A 19,129-nucleotide genomic window follows, 5' to 3' on the forward strand; every position below is an offset into this window, starting at 1 on the left:
AAAGAGAAAGGATGCACTTCCTCCTCCTAAATTTGGACTCCCTGTCCTGCCCCATCCCCATTGCCTGGGAGCTGAGTGTGTTCCTGGTTTCTCACTGAGACCCCCCCTGCTCAGGGCTCCCTGCTAGCACTGCTGCCCGGTTGGAGGCCCTGCTCCAAACCCACAAGGGCTGCCCTTCTGCCTGCACCTTCCTGGGCTGCTCAAGCGGCTCCCTGGCTGCCTCCCTGCTTGAGACTGTGAAGCCATTTTCCAGGCTTGGTGACGTGGCCTGCTGGCCTCCAGCCCTGCGTTCAGTGACCTCATGTTGGTAGCTTGAAATCAGCCCTAGGAGAAACCACCGCAGAAATCTACAAACACCACGAATCGGAGCTTTTCTTCTGGAGGGCCAGCTGTTTTTATCAGCACACCTCTGATTGGGCTTCTGATACTTTCAGAAGAATTAACAAACAAAAGCTTCTGCAAGTAATAGGCAGGGCTTCATTCTCTGACATCTTCTCGGTCCCCATCACCTCAGAAGGCAGGTGACCAGGCTCAGTGGAGATTTAAAGCTTCTCATCCCACCCATGTGATGAGGTTAAATGCGGGAGGCTGGCTCGCTCAGAAAGACTGATTCCACCTTTGCAGGCACCCTTCCCAAGCTGTGAGGCTCTTAGCCTCTAGAACTAAAGCTGAGTTCTTCCCAGGAGGCTAGGCTGTGTGCCCCCCAGTGATGAGGACCCTGCTTCCTATAATCCTCCACTCATGGCCTCTCTGCCCTTGTGCTAAGGCTCAAATGCAGGGCAGGCCACCTCCTCCCAGGCACCTGGACACACCTTCTCCAAGCCCTTCCTGCAGGAAGCCAGACGTACCAGATCTACTGTCTGTGAAGCTGGGGGCTTCCTTATTCCACTAACATCCTTGATCCCACTGAAGAGGCCTGGAAGGTGTTAGAGGACAGAAAGAAGAATGTGGTAATTGATTTGGTTTTACTGTGTTTAAATTGTCAGGGTTTGGATACATTTGACACTTTATATATTATTACTATTATTTTGTCATTGGGTGGGTGCCATTTTCATAAGATTACACTTTGAGTCCCAAGCTCCTCTCCCTATTAATTCTCACCCCCCACCCCCAAATTATAGATTCAAGTCCTAATCTCCGGCACCTCAGAATGGGACCTTATTTGGAAACAGGGTCATTGCAAGTAAACTTGATTAAGATGAAATCATATTGGGGAGTTCCTGCTGTGGTATGGCGGGTTAAGGATCTGGCGTTGCCTCAGCTGTGGTGTAGATCACAGCTGTGGCTTGAATTTGATCCCTGGCCTGGGAATGTGCATATGCTGCAGGTGCAGCCAAAAAAAAATGAAGTCATACGGGAGTAGGTTGGGCCCCTAAGCCAGTATGATTGGTGTCCTCATAAGAGGGGGAAATTGTACACAGGCATGCACTCGGGGTGAAGACTATTTAAATAAAGACAGATATCTGCAAAACCAAGAGAGTGGGTGGAACAGATTCTTCCCTCCCAGCTCTCAGAAGGGACCAATCCTGGCAACACCTTGGTCTCAGACTTTTAGCCTCCAGAACAGTGAGATGATACATTTTTTTGTTGTTCAGGACACCCAGTCTGTGGGAAGTTTGAAACTCTAGCAAACAAAATACCCTCCCTAAGATAATTACTTTTTTTTGTGCCCCCCTAAGGTTTGCATATAAGCAAAATTCTCTTAGTTCACTAAAACCTCAGAATTTGTTTCTCTTTAGACAACTTTTTAAAAAATCATGTATTGTGAAGAAAAATTGAAAAATGCAATGCCATCCAAAATTAGAACCATTCCCCACAAATTAGAAATGATTAAAAAGTTATTCAATAGAAATGAAAGAACCTTAAATCACATTAAACTCTAAAATATTTGCATTACTCCAGGAGTTCCTGTCGTGGCACAGTGGTTAACAAACCCGACTAGGAGCAATGAGGTTGTGGGTTTGATCCTTGGCCTCCTTCAGTGGGTTAAGGATCCAGTGTTGCTGTAAGCCGTGGCCCATAGGCTGGCTACAGCTCCAATTAGACCCCCTAACCTGGTAACCTCCATATGCCATGGGTGCGGCCCTAGGTAAGACCAAAAAAAAAAAAAAATTTACGTTACTCCAGTTTCTTTTTACATGTCATCACATATCTTTTCACATAGTTATAATCATTGATCACAAACTTTCTTGGGTTCTATGGGTTTTTTTTTTCTTTTCTTTTTCTTCTTCTTAGGGTGGCGACTGCAGCATACAGAAGTTCCCAGGCTAAGGGTGGAACTGGAGCTACAGGTGCTGCCCACGTCACAGCCACAGCAACACTAGATCCAAGCCACATCTGAGACTTACACAGAAGCTTGCAGCAACAAGGAATCCTCAACCCATTGAGGGAGGCCAGGGATGGAACCCACAACCTCACGGTGACTACTCCAGTTCTTAACTGGCTGAGCCACAACAGAACTCTGGATTCTGTGTTTTTCATTTAATATTACTTGAAGAAATATTTCAACTTAGTGATGACATTCATATTCTTCTTTAAATAGCGTTATTTTTGTGCATTTTGCGTATTATTACCTTGTTATTTCCTAATTTCTCACTGTGGATATCTTTGGATAATTTATTTTTACTCCATTTGAACTATTTCCTTGAGGTATACACCCTGAAAAGAAAGTCCTCTATTGCACAATCTCGTATTTCCTGTCCCATTTACTGATACTCTCCAGACAGATTGAACCAGTCTGTGGTTTCACCAGAACGAAAAACTAAGGGTGCAAGTTTTTTCATAATCTTGATGTCATTAAGCTGAATAATTTTAAAATTATTTTTTCTAGCTTGAAAAGCTTTTACTAGACCGAAAGTTGCTTAGTTTTGCACTTAACGTCACCACTAGAGAGGGGGCCCCAGGCACTTTGAAAGCATCTGTTTATTTTTCTCTTTGAGATGGGAGCGACAGGCGTCGCAGACTAGTTGGCTGCAGTCCCTCCCAAGTGCCCGGCCTTGCCCCTCCCTAGGCCGGTTCCCCAGGCTCATCCTCGAGCCCGGGGCGGCTTTCGGGAAGCGCCCGCCAGGGGTCAGCGCAGGCTCGGCGGCGGGCTCCGCTCCCCACAATGCACCGGGCGCTCGGGTCCTCACTTCGGGAGGTAACCGAGCAGGGGCTGCTGCTGCCGGGCCCGAGGGGTTTGCGGGCGGCTGAGGGGCGGGGCTCCTGGGGGCGGGGCCAGGCCCGCCGCGGTCTTCGGCTGGTGCTCCACTCCCGCCCGCAGCTATCCCTGCTCACCTCGCACCCTCTCCAGCCTCGGAGTCTGGTCCACCTGGCGGTGTAGTAAGGTAGGGGTGCTCTTCCGGACCATCCTTTTTTGGGGGTGAAGTCTTTTCTTAATAATGCCAACAGGAGTAGTCTTACCGTTGCTAACGATTAGAGGTGGAGCAGCCAGGTTTGCGTGAAGCAATCTATTTTAAAACTCTTTTGTTTCCGTCTCATTCTCCCAGACCTCCTAGACTCTGTTGGGCTTTGGGAAGCCTGATTGAGAGAGTGTGTGCTAGAGTAATTTCAAGCTCATGGTTCATCCTTCCTGTCTTGGGAAGATAGACAAACTCCGAGGTGGGGTTAGAATGTGTAAAAACTTGTATGGGTGTGGGCTGGGTTTCTTCAGATGTGTGCCTGTGTGAAAACTCCTGAAAAATATTAATGTCCGTAGGGATTGAATCCTCAGTGTGGATGGAGGTCCTGAGTCACTGCTGTTTTGGGTTCTTAGTGAGTGGCATCTCTCGTACCCGCCTCTGCCACGCTTTAGCCATCAGGAGGTGGCTGTCTTGTGATCCAAGCCAGTGGGTGCCCTCAAGTTCTATCCCACACCCCAAGATTGCTCTCCAGGACACTGCTTCCAAGCAGTCCTGCCGCCACACCTCTGAGGACCTCAGCACAGCTGACCTTAATTTGAGGATATCACAGTTTGAGTTTTTGAAAATATAAAGTTTGGCAGATAGAAAGCCCTGGAATATGGGAGCACCTGGGATAGCTTAAGCTTGTGGGGGTTTGTGTGCCTCAGCCTGTTTTCTGGGTCACACTGTGTGGCTCCATCCATTCTGTCTCACTTCGGGTTACCCCAGTGTTTCCCTTGGTAATAATACCACTCTAAAATAATCTCAATCTGAAACCTGAAATTCTAAGGTGACTTCCCCTTTGCCCATTTCTAAAGGCTCAGGAAAGCACTTTAGTTCTTGATTCCTAGCCCTAATAAAATAAAATATTAGAAGTTATATTTTTCTTTGAAACCCTCACCCTGTCAAATAATCTATTCCCATAAAAGTCAGTTGATTGAATTGTGAAATCCAAGCAAGAAAACTACCTAAAAGATATATTCTTCAGGTGAATGTGATCCTAATTAATGGATTAGCTGATAGCAAAAGTAGACAATAGGAAGTTGAGCAAGCTTTGATCTAAAACATTTCTGCTTGTGAGAAGTTTGAACAATTAAAGTAACTTTATTTTTCCTACCAAATGTAAAATTCTGTGAATGAGCACGGATTTCTTTTTTTTTGCTGTTTACACCTCTTGATTTAACAGTCAAAAACAAGAAAATTCTTTCAACTTACACCTCACCTATGCCCAAGGAGAGAAGGTAAGATTCTCCCTCTTTGTTAAGAAAATATGTGTGTATATATATATATATATATATACACACACATATATATGTGTATATATATGTATATATATATATATTTTAATGGCTGCACCCATGGCATATGGAAGTTTACGGGCCAGGGATTGAATCCAAGCCACAGCTGCAGCAATGCTGGATCCTTTAACCTTCTACTCAGGGCCAGGGATCTAACCTGTTCCTCTGCAGTGACCCTACATGCTGCAGTTGGATTCTTACCCCACTGTTCTACAGTGGGTACTGCAACCAATACTGCAGCTCACAGCAACGCTGAATCCTTAACCCACTGAGCAAGGCCAGAGATCAAACCCTCATCTTCGTGGATACTAGTCGGGTTCGTTTCCGCTGAGACACAACAGGAACTCCCAAGCAGAAATTCTTAATGATCCTTAACCCTAAAGTGTCAGTTGTTCATCAAATACGAAATTATGAATTTTTTGTGATGTATAATATTTTCTATTTGGAAAATATTTGTATTTTGCAAATCTAGCACTAATAGTCACTTAAAAGCCCATTGTGTATTTTTGAATTAAATGATACAAATCTTTAAAAGATTAAAAGCAAGAAAAAAGTTGTCTTAGCTAGTATACATCAGTGATTCCCACCATGAATGAGGTCCTCATTTAGTGGCAATAAACTCTAAAGCTAAAACCAAAACCTAGAAAGTTATTAATAATCAACAACACTCATAAGAACTAGAGGGCACTGTTTGAAGCTTAAAAGGAGCTGTTTAAGGATACGCTGAAGATAACTTTGCACAGAAGATTGCAAGCATCAATTAAGGCCTTAACTTATTCATGTGGAAAGACACACCCATAGTAAGAAACTTAAATACAAATTCATGGGCTCATCAAAAATAAGCAGATCAGATGATTCCCACATCAACTGCAATGACTATATACTCACTTTAGGTTAATTTAAACAATTGTCCCATTGCTTTTACAACCTTTTAATGCCGTGATTATTTCAACGCCAGCACAGCTGGCACAGTTCTTGCTTATAAAGCAGGTAAATTAAATCACTGACCTCCAGCCACAGGCTGTTTATAGGAATTAACACAAACAAGCAACTCATTAATCCATTTCTAGAGCAGATACTTAGCAAGCACCTACTAAGTGCAAGAGGGCTCTTATTTCTTTAGCCCACTCATGAGAAATAGCTTTGAAGATGATCTCTTATTGAGGCTCTGGTCATCAGGATTGTGCATGTTGGAGGCAGGCTATTTCTCAGACACCAAGGACGTAAAATCATCTCAAAAGAACCACAAAGACCTGAGAAGGTCGATTTAAACTCCTTCCCCCCATAATTTTGGAGGGAGAAAGGGCTAGAGAAAAGTACCTTGAAGTATTGCCCCTTTGCTTCCATCCTTTGTAGTGCTAATTTTAAAACCCTCTTCATTATATAATGATACTAATTCTAATCATAGAGTCATGTAATGGGTGACTATAGAAGCAGTTATTCTAACTCAATAATTAATCATCTGTGAACTGTTCCAACTTTCTAATAATAAAAACACCACCCTGTTTTTCATATTCAGATATTCAGTAAACGCTCTAGTACTGTGCTGAGACTGGAAATGCAAAGATGAATCATCTAACCCTTGACTTCAAGAAGCTGATCTAGTTGGGGAAATCAACCCACAGATAATGAGAAAGACTTGTGTGCATGGTATGGGATAGATATCTGCCTCCTGGTGCCCCGGGCTGCAAGTCTAGCCTGGTGGAGACACAAAAGGTCTGGAAATGTTGGAAAATAGTCATTCAAGGATGACAACCTTTTAGCCAGGACTCAGGGGGAAGAGTGCTCCAGATGGAGTGGAAAATCATCAACAAAGTCATGGAGATAAAGTGGCAAGATCTGAGGAATAGATGGACGAGAAGAGGGCCTGACGAGGGCAGTCACTGAGCCCCTAGCCTAGCGGGAGAGGCAGGATTGAATCTGCTTTATGGAGCCCACTCTGACGCTGGAGGGAAAGCTAGACTTAAGAGGCTGGGAGGGAGGAAGAACTTTCAGAGTCATTGTTACCATTCTCATGGGATAGAGGATCCCTTGGCAGGAAAGCAGAGGTCCAACAGGTCCAACAGGTGTTTAAGGTTTGAGGCAAGAGTGGGATCATTCCAGTGCTAATCCTGACACAAGGTGGCAGGCTCTGGGGATGGTCCCGTCTGTTGCTGATTAGTGACCAAGCCAGTGGTTTAACTTCAGATAAACTAAACAGGAGGTTGTGATGTGGTGGAAAGGGCATTGCCTTTGAAGTCAGAGAAATCTGGGAAATCTGGTTCAAATCCCAGCTCTGCTACTTACTGGCTAGGTGGTTTCAGAAATTAATGTTTCTCATCTTTAATAGGATATTAATATCTACCTTGTATGAGTCATTTTACTCATCAGAGGCAAGATATATAAACAATAATAAACAATAGTAAGAGTAGCTAGACAATTTTTAAAGACACTTCCTTTTTTTTTTTTTAAAAAAATGGTTTTTTGGGGCCACGTCTACAGCATGCAGAAGTTCTAGGGCCAGGGATTGAACCCACACCACAGCAGTGACAATGCCAGATCTGTAGGGTTAAGGAACCACCAGGGAATTCCTGGAGAAGCTAGCAATTTTTGTCAGCTATTATTGAGTTTATTATTCAAGATATCTAACATTGTGTTGAGTCCAACTTAAACCTCTAATAGCATTCAGGTTTTTCCAATCCATTCAAATAATGGCTGCCACTTGCCCAAAGTTTCAACAGAGGTGCTTCTCATCTATTGTAGCTGACAGTTGGCATGCTTAGCTCAGAGCCAGCATTATGCTCAGTGCTCTACAGGCATTTTATTTATTCTTCAAAGCAGCTATGGTAGCTATCACCTGGCCCTTAGTAGGCGCTCGATGAGTGTCATACATTAGTATTATTAGTATCAATTATAGTAATAAACTGATGATGTAGAAGAGAAGAGGCTGTCTTTGCCTTGGGAATTAGTGCCTGTAATCCTCAAGGCAAGTCTGGCCTGTCACCTGTTTTTGTACAGTTGGTGGGCTAAGAATGGTTTTTACATACTTGAATGGTTGAAAAAAAAATCAAAATAAGAATATTTCATGATAAGTTAAAATGATATAAAAGTTGGAGTTCCCTGATGGCCTAGCAGTTAAGTATCCAGTGTTGCCACTGCTGTGACTCAGGTTGCTGCTGTGGTACAGGTTTGATCCTTGGCCTGGGAACTTCTTTTTTTTTTTTTTTTGCTATTTCTTTGGGCCGCTCCCGCGGCACATGGAGGTTCCCAGGCTAGGGGTTGAATCGGAGCTGCAGCCACCGACCTACGCCAGAGCCACAGCAACGCGGGATCCGAGCCGCATCTGCAACCTACACCACAGCTCACGGCAACGCCGGATCGTTAACCCACTGAGCAAGGGCAGGGACCGAACCCGCAACCTCATGGTTCCTAGTCAGATTCGTTAACCACTGCGCCACGATGGGAACTCCGGCCTGGGAACTTCTTCATGCCATGGATGTGGCCAAAAAATGATATAAATGTCAGATTTCAATGTTCATAAAGTTTTATTGGAACACAGCCATCCCCTTTTGTTTACACGTTGTCTGTGGCTGCTTCCATGCTACACCAGCAGAGTTGAGTAGCTGTGGCAGAAATACGTTTGGCCTCCAACACTTGAAATATTTACTACACGGCCCTTTACAGAAAGCATTTGCTGACCTCCGATCCAGAACAAGACCTCCAAGGGCAGCTACAGAGAAGCTCGGTCAACCTCAGTGTAAGTCAGACTGCCCAGGGCGAATATTAAGAAGTGGGATGAGTGGATGCAGACTATTGCATTTAGAATGGATAAACAACAAGGTCCTACTCTAGAGCATGGGGAACTAATCCAATCTCCTGGGATAGATCATGGTGGAAAAGAATATTTTAAAAAAATGTATATATGTGTATGACTGGGTCACTTTGCTGTATAGCAGTTATTGGCATGACATTGGAAACAACTATACTTCAACTTAAAAAAAAAAAAAAAGAGGTGGAATCTGGGAGGAGCAGAAATTCCATCGGCCTCATGTTTGCACCGGTGGACAAAGGGACTGGTAGGCCGTTCCAGGGCCAACATGGATGGGTTGAGGAGGGAACAGGGGCTTGGGTTGAGCCATCTGTGTACAAGTTCTACTCTGAGGCTAGAACTTAATGAAGTAGCTAAGAAATCTGGGATCTGGGAGCTGTTCATTTTTATGCTTTTTACTGTTTGCTTTTTGTTTTGTGTTTGTTTGCTTTTCCCTTTGTGCTTTAGCAAAAATTCTCTTTCAGCAATTCTAACCTTTTCTAAGATAAGCCAAGGGAAAAAATGATTGATTCACACCTGCACCAGGATAAAGTTCAAACTTCTTAACTGCTCTTAAGCCAGGCAGTGTCTGGTCTGGGCCCTTCTCAATTGCCTGGACTCATCTTCCAACTTCTCCTCGCACCCTGTGCTCCCCTCATGGGGTGCAACCTGCAGCCCCCAGAAGTAAGCCTGTTCCCCATTTCATGGGTTTTTACATTCCACTATTCCCTCTGCTTTCCACTCTTCCGCATCTTCCTGCCTGGAGAAATTCTCATCCTTTAAGACCCTGCTGAAATGTCACCTCCTCCAGGAGGCCTTCCTGACTCTTTCTGCCCATCTTGAAAGAAATGATCCCATCCACCTTTTCACCCCCTCTGCCTCTTATCCCAGTACCTGTTATTCTGAATGGGCATTGTCTATGAAGGCAAGGTTAGTGATGATGTCATTTTTAGTGCATCACCTTGCTTCTGGCACATGGTAATCTAGATGTGTGATGGATGAGAAGGAGAACCAGAGTACTCTGAAAGGCCAGGAGGAGTAAACTTTCCAGCTCATTAACTTGGAAATGATAGGTAAAAAGTGGAACATATAAAAGAAAATCCAGGCAGGGAAGGCCTAGGATAACCAAGTCCCTGCTTGTGTTTTTTTCTTTTGATTGGTTTCCTTTATAAAGAATATTGAATAATTCAGTAGGAGATTCCCTCAACTCTGAAAGACAACACTATTCAATGTTTATATCATACCTCTCTGAAGGTAGGTATCACAAGACTACATGAAAATTCAGAGAAGACATTTCAGGAGAAGCTGAGACAATGTGGCCCCAAACCTTTGTTGAAGATGAAATTACATATAAGGATGACAAATGTGAGATGACAAATGTGATTAGTAGATGAGGTCAAAGATGGTTATCTCCCACGAGATATTAATCACTCTCAACTGAAACGTCTGTCTTGACACTGAAAATGACCTTATCTACTGGCCTTTTGGTATTTGGTATCTGTTCAACCCAAGGGTTGTGTCTGCTCCTAAGAGTACTGTAAGTTTGATCTCTTAATTGAGTGGTCACTGAGATCTCAAGAGCTTTATTTCACATGCACAATTTGGGTTTTGGTTTGTGTTTTAGACCCAGATTCATTCTCATTTCAGTCTGCTGAATCTTGCCGGCCCCTTTGGGCTCTGTCATATCATTTTTGTGAGATCTTCCTGTGGCATATCTTCATCAGGTTGGCAGTTAACTATGCAGAAAAGATGAGTGTCCGATCAGCAGACTTCAGAGTTCCTCTTTGAGATCAGTAATGAAAACTACCCCCGTACACAAGAACTTTTTTTTTTCTTTTGTCTTTTTCTTGTTATTGTTGTTGTTGCTATTTCTTGGGCCACTCCTTCGGCATATGGAGGTTCCCAGGCTAGGGGTTGAATCGGAGCTGTAGCCACCGGCCTACGCCAGAGCCACAGCAACGCAGGATCCGAGCCGCATCTGCAACCTACACCACAGCTCACGGCAACGCTGGACCGTTAACCCACTGAGCAAGGGCAGGGACCGAACCCGCAACCTCATGGTTCCTAGTCGGATTCGTTAACCACTGCGCCACGACGGGAACGCCAAGAACTTTTTTTAATTGATAGAAGAGACCATTTATAAATCAGCTGTCTCTCACTATAATCTACCCTTGACTTTCAGATTCCATCCTTTCCTCGACTTAACCAGATTTGGGGGAAAACTATGGAATGGTTTCTGTCACCCAGTGGGTCCTTGTAGCTTCCAGTCAGTTCTTCTGTACCTTCCTAGTCTCTGCTAGTCTCCACAGCAGAATTTCAAATGGCCTCTGTTCTCCTTAAGCCTCCCGCTCCCAAGGTTCTCCTTGCTCTCAATAAGGGACCCTGCCCACTGCTCCATGGAGACGAGGGAGGCTATCCGACGGTCACGCCATCGAGTTCCTGCTGCCATGCCAAGACGTCCAGTTAATTCTTCCCATGTCCTTCTCCTTCCCTGTTCAACTGGTTCCAGCAGAAGAGGTGTCCTTCCTTTGAAGAGGCCTGGAAATCTTGTGCCTTGGCCCATGCTCTGGACCTCCTCCCTCCTCAGGGACCTCCCCCACCTCAGCTGACTGTTCCCTCTCCTGTTGCCTCCTGTTAACCTTCACACATTCTCCCACCTCATCCAAAAGCATCTCCCCCTGCAGCCCTCCCCTTCGCAGCTCAGCTTCTTGACTTAGAGTTGTTTCTATTCTCCTTCCTCACCTCGACTCCTCACCCTTGCAGTCTGGCTCATGTGCCCAGACACCATCCTATCAAGGCCACCAACTACTGCCTTATGACCAAGCCCAAGGCTACATTAGTCCCTGCCTACCTTATCTCTCTAGAGTGTTCTGCTTTACTGCCCACATTCTTTTCTGAAAACTTCTCTTCTGTTGGCCCTGGGCTTTGCCGGTTTCCTCCTCTCCTCTCTCTTTCTCTGGGAGCTCATCTTCCTGTGTTGCTTCAGCAGTAGTTCTACTCTGGGCTCTTTACTCCCACCGTGCCCACTTGTCCCAGGATTCTTTTGGCTCCAAGCTCCAGACTCCCAACCCAAACTGAACTCAACAACCAACCAACCAGAATGTTACCATGGGCGAACACCACCACAAGGGAAATTCATTGATTCACGTGCCTGAAAAGTCCAGGAGTAGATCTGGGAGAGCTGGTCCGGAGACGTCAAAGAAGAACATCACTCCGTCTCTTAGCTTTGTTTTCCTCTGTATTGGCTACATTCTCAGGCAGCCTTTTTCTAAATGATGGTAAGACGCTGGCCAGCAACTCTGGGCTTATAGCCAATCCTCTTAGGAAAAACAATGGAAAAATTTCTACCCAATTTAAGTTGAAAATCTAGAAATCATTTTTGACTCCTGTTCCCCCAATCCTAATCACCAAGTCCTGGTCCATCTTCTAAATCTCTCTCCATCCCTGTTGCCAGGCTTGTACTTCAGATCACCACTTTCCGTCTATGTTCCTGCAACAGCCTCCCCGTGATTTTTTTTTTCATTTTTGGCCGCCCCACAGCACATGGAGTTCCCAGGCCAGGGATCAGATCTGAGCTGCAGTTTCGACCTAAGCCACAGCTGCGGCGATGCCGGATCCTTAACCCACTGTGCTGGGGATCCAGCCTGTGACCCAGCACTCCCAAGATGCCACTGATCCTGTTTCGCCACAGCGGGAGCTCCATCCCCATGATTTTCTGCCCCAAGTCTTGCTGCCCTCTGCCCTCCTTTTCACATCACAGCCAGGGTCATCTTTGGAAAATGTTATGGGATGCCCGCCTCTCCACCCGCCCCCTCCCCCAAATGATAGGTAGCCAAAGACAAAATTCCTTGTTATGTTCTGGAAGGCTTCGCATGATCCAGTTCCTGCCTACTTCTCTTTTCACATCATCCCTTATTCTAGGCAGTTCACGGGTGCTAGGCTAGCCAGCTCCCTCCCAGCTTTGCCCTCTTCATACAGTGCGCCCCCCCACTGAGCCTCTTCTTCTCTATTCAGGTCCCACTCTAGATAGATCTGGTATTGAGAAAACCCTCCCATGCTGCCTTATGCACATACTCTTCCTGCAAGAACACTCTGCTTTTTCCAACTTAGCAGTGACCACACTTTAATGTCTTTGTTTATCCGATTGTCTGTATCCCTCTGCAGACTGTGAAGTCCACAAAGGCAGATATCTCCCTTGTTTTGTGTAATATCCCCAGCATCACAGAGTATAGACATTCAATAAATATTTGTTAAATCGTAAAACTTAAAATGGGTTGTGATCATGCTAGGAGATTTTCCAGTTGTCTTCTAGATTTCAGAATCTAGATCGATTCAGTAAGCTACTAGCACATCGATAAACGGCTACTACTTTTGTCTTTGATGTGCTTATTGGTCCTCTTTAAAAAGTAGTTGAGTTTTAGGATTGAGGAGGATCTTTGTAATCATCCTGCACTAATTCACTTCTTTTGACCCATTAGGAAGCAGGTGCTCAGGGGGCCTCAGTTACTTGTACAAACCATGAAGCTATTCCTGGTGGCCTAGACTAGAACTTAGAGCTGCTGACTTTCAGTGCAGAGTGGTGGCCTCTTCACTGTGGTATCAGCACTTTTGATAGTGCTAGTTTCAAATTAATTCAAAGGAACCTTATCGCCTATAGCCTCAGATATTTTACCTTTTAAAATGTACTTGCCGATCCTGTGCATCTCAGTGGATACGGACAGGTTTTCAGGATGAACATCTTCCTGGTCCATAGATGGCCAGGTAGCCAGAGTCTGTCCTCACAGGTAGGGTTGCTGCTGTATGTCAGTGGTCCCTGAAGAACCAGAAGTTACTCACTGGATCCCCTTGTTCCACTGTTTCCCCTCAGGTAATTATAGAGTAGATGCTAGCTGGACTTCACCTGAGAAACACTCATGAGAAACACACCTGAGAAACAGACTTCAGGAGTTCCCATCGTGGCTCAGTGGTGAACAAATACGACTAGGAACCATGAGGTTGCGGGTTTTATCCCTGGCCTTGCTCAGTGGGTTAAGGATCCAGCATTGCCGTGAGCTATGGTGTAGGTGGCAGAGGTGGCTTGGATCTGGCATGGCTGTGGCTGTGGCGCAAGCCGGTGGCTATAGCTCTGATTAGACCTCTAGCCTGGGAACCTCCATATGCTGCTGGTGGGGCCCTAGAAAAAGGCGAAAAGACAAAAAAAAAAAAAAAGAGGAGTAACAGACTTTGGTTTAACTCTTTGTATGAACTGTGAGGCTTAGTGCCTAATGTCTCGTAGGAAATAGGAGCTTAAAAAGAGAATAGCTTCTGGAGTTGCCACTGTGGTGCAGTGGGTTAAGAATCTGACTGCAGTGGCTCAGGTCTCTGCAGAGGCTTGGGTTTGATTTCCAGCCCAACACAGTAGGTTAAAGGATCTGTTGTTGACACAGGTACAGCGTAGGTTGCAGCTGTAACTCAGATTCAATCCCTGGCCTGGGAACTATGCTGTGGGTATAGCCATAAAAAGAGAGAGAATTGTTTCTATAAAAACACATCGAAGTTTGGAAAAGACAGGGTAAGAGTAACTTTCTAAAGAGAATTGTAGTAGAATTGGGTATTGGAGGGAAAACAAATATGGGGGAAATTTTTTAATTTTAATAAAATAATTTTATATTAAATTTTTTAATGTAAACTTTTTTTTAAATTAAGGCAATGCTGGAACCCGTTGACCGAAGCATTAAGAAGTTTCAGTTAATTGGCCTATTTTGTACAGAATGTCTTTATGTTTATTTATTTATTTATTGTCTTTTTTGCCATTTCTTGGGCCGTTCCCTCGACATATGGAGGTTCCCAGGCTAGGGGTCGAATCAGAGCTATAGCTGCCGGCCTATGCCAGAGCCACAGCAGTGTGGGATCCGAGCCACATCTGCCACCTACACCATAGCTCACGGCAACGCTGGATCCTTAACCCACTGAGCAAGGCCAGGGATCGAACCCGCAACCTCATGGTTCCTAGTCGGATTTGTTCACCACTGAGCCACGACGGGAACTCCTTTGTGTTCATTTAAAATAAAACGTTCAGTGTACCTTTTCATTATGACCCCTGTTTTAACTGATTATTTCAGTTAACCAAATTACCTATCCTTCTATCTAGGTAGACTTGTTTTGTGCAGCTGAATCTTTCATGCGGCTGTCATTTTGCTTTTGAACTGAATTTTAAGCTTCCCAAGGGCTGGGACTGGACCTGTGTATTTCATTTCCTGTAAATCTTACCATGGGGCCTAATGTAGTACTCTGCATGTGCCTCTGATGATGGGATTTTATTTTCCTAGCCAACTGAGTCTTCCTTCCTTCCTTCTTTGCTTTTCTTTTCCTTTCTTTTCACATGCAGCAGCTTGATGTGGGAACTCAGTTCTCAGACCAGGGATTGAACCCGGGCTGCAGCAGTGAAAGCACCAAATCCTAACCACTAGACCACCAGGCAACTCCCCCAACCAGTCTTTCTTCATGGGCCAACTAGTCTTTCTGTCTCTGAATCAACATTATTTTGTTTTCATCTTGACGTCTCCCTTCTCCCTAACTCCAGACGTCGTTCCTTTTAAAAAGGAAAGAGAGAAAAGAAAAATATGAGATGATCAGCCAGTCTCCCTAGGGGGCTTGCCATGTATTTGTCACAGTTCTTGATACTAAAAAAGAAATGAAAAAGGAAGTGAAAGATAAGTTCAAAGTATATTTAAAACAGATGTTTGTGCTTCATTTAAAAAATTCCAAATGCCACCCTTTGACCCAGCGAGTCTAACTTCTAGAAATCTATCCTACGGAAATAATTAAACACATGCAACAAAGAATTTAGCTCTACCGTCTTCATCTCAGCTTAGTGTATAATGGGGAAGAATTAGGAATAAGGAATAACTTGAATTTTCAACCTTCAGTTTTCAAGGACTTAACATGTAAATACAATGACATTCCACTTTTATTAAAAATAATGTATTTACTGAAATATAAAAATAGTTTATTAATTTGAAGATAAGCTATAAAATGTGTATAGTTTCAACCCATTTTTGGAAAAGGTAAATATGCAAACATGACTAGGAGGATATACATAAAGATTATATGGCAGTAAACGAATTCATTGTTATCTATATTTTAAGCTTTTTTACAACAAACTTCTGTAATGTTATTTTTAAATTAAAAGCTACCCCAGGAGTTCTTGTCGTGGGACTGGGGATTAAGGATCCAGTATTGTCTGATTCAATCCTTGGCTCAGTGCAGTGGGTTAAGGATCTGATGTTACTGCAGCTATGGCTTAGAGAGCAGCCCCTGCTCAGATGTGATCCCTGGCCGGGGAACAAAGTGTTCATTTAAAATAAAATGTCATGGAGTTCCTGTCGTGGCTCAGTGGTTAACGAATCCGACTAGGAACCATGAGGTTGCCGGTTTGATCCTGGCCTCACTCAGTGCGTTAAGGATCTGGCGTTGCCGTGAGCTGTGGTGTAGGTTGCAGATGCAGCTCATATCTGATGTTGGTGTAGGCTGGTGGTTTCAGCTCGGATTAGACCCCTAGCCTGGGAACCTCCATATGCCGCAGGTGAGGCCCTAGAAAAGACAAATAAATAAATAAATAAATAAAATAAAACGTCAGTGTCTCTTTTCATTATGACCCCTGCTTTAACTGATCATTTCAGTTAATGGAACTGAATTGACTGCAGGGGTGGCCAAAAAAAAGTTGCCCTAAACAAAATAGTTTTAATTAATGTCATTATTGTATGCGAGTTTTTTCTCCAGAAGTAATTGATTGTAAATAAACAGGTTAATAGTTAAGGTCTTAAGGAAAACATTTCCTCTACTTTCTTGCCTTGATAGCACTTTTTTCCTAGCTTCAGGGGACCCCAAATCAAGTTGTGATAAGTTAGAGTCTTGCGAGAAGGGAGGAGGTGACTGGGTTTTATTTCTAGTTACTAAATCTCTTTATAACCTTGGGACAGTGTATCCACATCTTGTCCAGGAACTTTCTCTGTAAAATGTGGAGAACTCCCCTCTCACTACTGCCCCAGCAGAGGTGTTGAAAACATGAGCAAGCTCCATTCCTGGCCTGAAACATGCCTACTCCCTGCCACAAAGCAATGATACACGTAGTAAGTACTAACTTAACAGTCGTTCATTGCTTATGTTATTAGTAACAACCCAGCTAGCCAACCAGGGTACCTCATCACTCTGACCCTAACTATTGTGAATATGTGCTAAATTGTCAGGTTGATTCTAAGCCATTACTTACCCATTAATTCAACCGATATCTGAAAACTGACAACCAGGAGGCAAATCCTGGCTCTCCCATTTAACTCTGTGAGCTTGAAGAAGGAAGTTAATTTCTCTGGGCCTCAATTTCCTCCTTTATAAACTGAATAGTGTAATACATTGTTGTTGTTTATATGAGATATAAAATGTGTAACATCCAGCACATGGTAAGCTCTCATATGTGTCAAATACTGAGATTCACATTCATTCGTTCAACAAACATTTGTTAAGGGCTTAGTATGGGCCAGACAGTGCTGTAGGTGCTTGGGTAACATCAGTGAACAAAACAGACTCCATGTTATCATGAAGCACACGTTCCAGCAGATGCAAAGATTAAATTCAGTGTGGTCCACTCCATGGTTATTGATAACAAGAATTAGCATTATTACTATTAGTGTATTATGTGCCAGCCACTGTATAAGTGATGTTTGTATATAATCTGATTTTCTCTTTAATCCTGTGAAGTAGGGATTATTATTACTTGAGAGTGTGGAACCTGAGCATCTGAGAGGTTATGTAAATGAAGTTGGTGAGAGACTGGAGGGGCCAGTATTCAGACCAGGTTGTCTGGCTCTAAAGCTCTCCCTTCACCACCCCGCCTTCCTCCCTTCCCTTGGTGAATCATAGGTGGTTGTCATTTTCACTTACGGTTCTTTTTTGACATCCTTGCCAACATTTTGTGCTCTGCTGTAGGAGTTGAGAGGGAAGGAAATTTGAGTTTTCCTCATTTTGTATTAAAGTACTTAATTATCTCTGCAGGAGATGATCAGAGAAGGAATAAATGACAGCTCTGCTTAGAGAGTTTCTCTAAATCAACTAGAAATCACAGCTGATGCCCCTCCATGTTTAGAAGAGAGGTCACAGTTGGAGGAGTCGGGGTACAGCCTGAGAGAGGCGCATCACTGAGGGGGGCTCCCAGTGAACCCTCCTTTGATGCTGGTCATCCTGCCTGGCTCAGGTGAGGGAAGCAGAGTTGATGCCTTCTGGATCTATGTCCTGGGGCTGTGGCATCTGCCTTTCCTGGTTCAGAATCTTCAGGAAAGATGGGTCTCCTCCAGCTCTAAAGATCCCTCTTCCTCTGCTCTTCTGCAGTTGCCCAACAACCTGGAATGTTCATGTCTTCCAAAGTAATACTGAATAAGTACTGCCAGACTTAAAAATTATTGTAATGAAATATTTTGAGTATTCAGAAAAGTACAAAGAATATCATGTACTCACAATTTAGTTTTGTCAAAACTTAACATTTTGCCTTTCTTCTCCAGTTCCTTTTTTTTAAATAAAAAATATAGATGTAGATGAAATCTCCTCCTCAGTTTCATATTTCACTCTCCTCCTTCCCTCCCTCCCTTCCAGAGGCCACCACCGTCCTGAATTGTCACTACAGTGCATGCTATCATCCTGGCACTTGCTATGTGGAAAGGCATGGATGAGTGCCTTCATACGTGGTGCTCTGAACCACATTCTTTTTTTTTTTCTTCCTTTCTTTTTATGGCTGCACCTGTGGCATATGGAAGTTCCTGGGCGAGGGGTCTATTCGGAGCTGTGGCTGCCAGCCTATACCACAGCCATGGCAACACCAGATCTGAGGCACATCTGTGACCTTCGCCGCAGCTTGCAGCAATGCCAGATCCTTAACCCACTGAGCAAGGCCAGGGATCAAACCTGCATCCTCACAGACACTGCATTGGGTTCTTAACCCACTGAGCCACAATGAGAACTCCCTAAGGCAATTCTCGTACCCATTTCCTTGTGCATGTGGGCAGGGGTTTCTCTAGGATGTTGGTGACACGGACATGGCCACATTTCTCTCCAGGATGGTTGTGCTAGTTGATGGTGTGTCTGACAGCTTCTGCTTCTCCGTCAGTCTGAAGCATGTGAAATGCTCTCTCATAATTGTCTGTATTTTCCTGATTACTGGTGAGATTGAGCATTTTTTCCTGTGTTTACTGGCCATTTGTATATCCTCTTTGTTGAATCATCTGTTCAGATTCTTTGCTTTTGCATCTTTGTGTTCCTATTTTTCTCATTGGTTGAAGTAGTTCATTGTGTATTCTGATTATTAATCCTTGACCAATCATTTACCTTGCAGAGATCTTCTCCAAGTCTTTTCCTTTGTTTATGGGGTGTTTTGATGTACAAACACGTTTAATTTTAACATAGTCAATTATTTCACAGTCTTTCATTATTTGTGCTTTTTAGTCTTTTTTTTTTTTTGGCTTTTCTAGGGCAGCTCCTGCGGCATATGGAGGTTCCCAGGCTAGAGGTCTAATCGGAGCTACAGCTGCCAGCCTACACCAGAGCCACAGCAATGCGGGATCCGAGCCACATCTGCAACCTACACCATAGCTCATGGCAACACCAGATCCTTAACCCACTGAGCAAGGCCAGGGATT

The 19,129-nt window shown here is 44.0% G+C and overlaps 1 protein-coding gene across 1 annotated transcript in view; it reads left to right on the plus strand.

Moving 5' to 3' along the window:
- The first annotated feature begins 3,229 nt into the window (after positions 1-3,229).
- Positions 3,230-19,129, plus strand: part of EXTL3 (exostosin like glycosyltransferase 3) — a 122,898-nt gene continuing 106,998 nt past the window's right edge. Inside the window, exon 1 of the mRNA XM_047759744.1 lies at positions 3,230-3,326. The gene's annotated coding sequence lies outside the window, so the exon portion shown is untranslated. The remainder of the gene's footprint in view (positions 3,327-19,129) is intronic.

This window comes from Phacochoerus africanus, chromosome 15 (genome assembly GCF_016906955.1).
Source record: "Phacochoerus africanus isolate WHEZ1 chromosome 15, ROS_Pafr_v1, whole genome shotgun sequence".
Lineage (NCBI taxonomy): Eukaryota > Metazoa > Chordata > Mammalia > Artiodactyla > Suidae > Phacochoerus > Phacochoerus africanus.